We start from the raw sequence: 3107 nt of genomic DNA, 5'->3' as shown, positions 1-3107 counted from the left end.
GTCTCCAAAGTTATTTTTTATCGGATAGGGACCATACGGACCTCAGAACTTTAATAACTTTAAAACAAATTACCTGTAAAGTTGTTTGAACCTGCTACAGTCATCTCTATGAAAAGATAGGGAGGTAAATCTTACAGTGGAATAACTTCAGGTTTGAAGTCGATAAAGGCACCACGGAAAACTTACAATTAAAAACAGAAAATAACGACATGTAAACTTAATCTTAGTTGAAGTCCATGAAACTATGGCAAAATATGAACAAAACAAGGTTTACTCAGAGACTCTTGAAAAAGTGCAAGGATAATAAGGCCAGGTGTTCCGGAAGAGTAAGTATCTTCTGCTTCATTGACGACAACCATCATGCACATTTTGGTCAATTCAAGTAAGTAGTGTCATGTTTCAAAATGAGTGCAAGGTATGGAGGAACGAAACCAACCGGTATACTAAGAAAAGTTCAGCTTTACACTGAAAAAAATATTTCTCAACGAGATCATTATGACGAACTTCTGGTAACCTATACCAAGCTGCGTCTCTCGAAACAGTGTATTCTAGGTTTATCTGTAAGTTGTGGGCTTCTTAAACATAAATTTAAAAAAATAAGAGCATGTCGTGGAATATTGAATCAACAGCGACATATAAACACCAAAGGATGGATATGCAGGGTTGTTGCTCTCCAGAAATGGAAAAATCACAATAATGCAATTGAAATCATCACGCTTATTATAAAGCTTGGTGGAAAGTTTCTATTGGTTTCGTGGTAGAAAAAGACCGAGGATAACAGCTGATGTAGAAGCGTCTGTTTTATCCCTGGTGGTTATATACAATGGACATGGTCAATAAATTTCTTATTTAAGGACACGATGTCATCAATATATCTGAAAGAGAAACTGAAGGACTTTGCAAGGTCTGCGTGATCAGTTTTGATAAGCTCTTTGATATGAATAGAAGAAAACACCAATATGTGACCATGTTCATAATTCAAACACAAATTCAACACAACTGGGGTCAAAATATGAACAAAGGAGAGATTTACACGGAGACTCGTATAAAAGCATAAGGGAAATAAGACCAGGTATTCCGGAATAGTAAGCGTCTTCTGTCTCATCGATAATAAGAAGGTTTTACATGTCAGCGAGGAATCCGTTAAACTGACGGCATGGGATTGAAAATTGATATGTTTTAGATTTTTAGATTTAGACTGTGTGACCTCCCAATTTTGGGTTAATGACTGTGTGACCTCCCAATTTAGGGTTAATGACTGTGTGACCTCCCAATTTGGGGTTAATGACTGTGTGACCTCCCAATTTAGGGTTAATGACTGTGTGACCTCCCAATTTAGGGTTAATGACTGTGTGACCTCCCAATTTGGGGTTAATGACTGTGTGACCTCCCAATTTAGTGTTAATGACTGTGTGACCTCCCAATTTAGGGTTAATGACTGTGTGACCTCCCAATTTGGGGTTAATGACTGTGTGACCTCCCAATTTAGGGTTAATGACTGTGTGACCTCCCAATTTGGGGTTAATGACTGTGTGACCTCCCAATTTGGGGTTAATGACCTTGTGACCTCCCAATTTAGGTGTTGATATTTATTTGAATATCATTTTCCTGTTGCCTCTTACTTCTCAACAGTTAAAACTCTTAGCCTCAATGCCAAGTCCTACGAGGACAAAACATATGTTATGATGCAGTGTAATTCATTATTTGGCTGTACTGTAATTGATTCTAAATGTGTTGACAGACGCGTGAACCATTTGTACAAAGAATTAGTCTACATTGCATATTTTCTTGAACTGATATGAAAAAAAAAAGAAAAAGATGCAAGACATTGTTCGTAACAGATGCAGCCTACAATGACGAAGGGGACGGGATACCCTCAAACCGTTACTTATGTTCTCACGGTCCTATTCTATATTCAATATTTAAAATGTGAGAATGTTACCAGTAGTGTTCACTACCATCACATGGAATATCAGCTCTGATCAAATGACATTTCATAAATCCGTATTCACATTTCCTTTATGATCTTTATGAAAGTCTTATCATTCATTTAAACTACACATCTCGTTCCCTCTTATTTCATATGTAATTTTCTCGGATTAGCGTAGTGTTTTAGATATTTATGTTGAAAACCGTTTTCGTCAGTTTTTGCAATAATGCTTCGTAAGCGCTTTTCATGATGACACCAAATCTCTCGAATTTACGAAGTTACAGGAATTCAATGACGAAACAATACCTTTTTGTAATCTTAACACGTTTTAGAGAAAATTTGTCTTCATTGGCTTCTGTATTAAATTTTGCAATTTCAACCAACGAACAGACATGTCAACAGATTCTTTATTCAAATTTAATTATGCGAGGGCAAAATATGAACAATAGAATGATTTACAAAAAAGCTGAAAAAGGACAAGGAGAAGGCGACCAGGCGTATCAGGCGGTAAGCGTCTTCTGCTTTATCGACAACAACCGCCATGTAAATCCTGGTCATTCTAAATAAGTAATGTCACATTCCAAAATGAGAACAATATGAACAACCATGGAACCACCAGACCTATTTAGTAAACCAGCAACTTCAAATCGCACAAGGAATTAGAAAAATGCACAAAGAGATAGCATTATGACAACTGTAGAATTTCTCATAATCTTGAGACAAAATTTTCTCGAAACCGTGTATTGTAAATGTGCTTGTCAGAACAACCTTCATAATATCTCATAAACTGCTACTAGTTAACATCATCGACATGGGAAGCAGGGATGTTGCTATCCAGAAATGCAACTATCACGATAGGCAATGGAGTGTTGAAATCACCACGCTTTGGATACAACTTCGCGGAAAAGATGTCTCTGTTGGTTTTGTTGCATAAAAGGTAGGGGACAGTGGTTGATGTATACTAGTCTGAGGTGTCCTTGATTTCCAATTACTTTGGGGACATCACTAACATTTAATTTTGCCTTTTTACTGATTTTGTTTAAAACAAACTAACTGTAGACTGCTGGTGAGCAATGTGATCAAATGCTTCCTCTGCATGTTACACTCATTAGTGCCTCGCTTAATAGCAAGGTAATGGTTGAATATATTTATACAAATGAAGTACATCGTAGTAAGT

Source organism: Ylistrum balloti, unplaced genomic scaffold (genome assembly GCF_031769215.1).
Source record: "Ylistrum balloti isolate Yb309-2 unplaced genomic scaffold, AGI_CSIRO_Ybal_v1 Utg370378, whole genome shotgun sequence".
In the NCBI taxonomy this organism is placed as follows: Eukaryota; Metazoa; Mollusca; class Bivalvia; order Pectinida; family Pectinidae; genus Ylistrum; species Ylistrum balloti.
Note: the sequence above shows the minus strand (reverse complement) of the source record.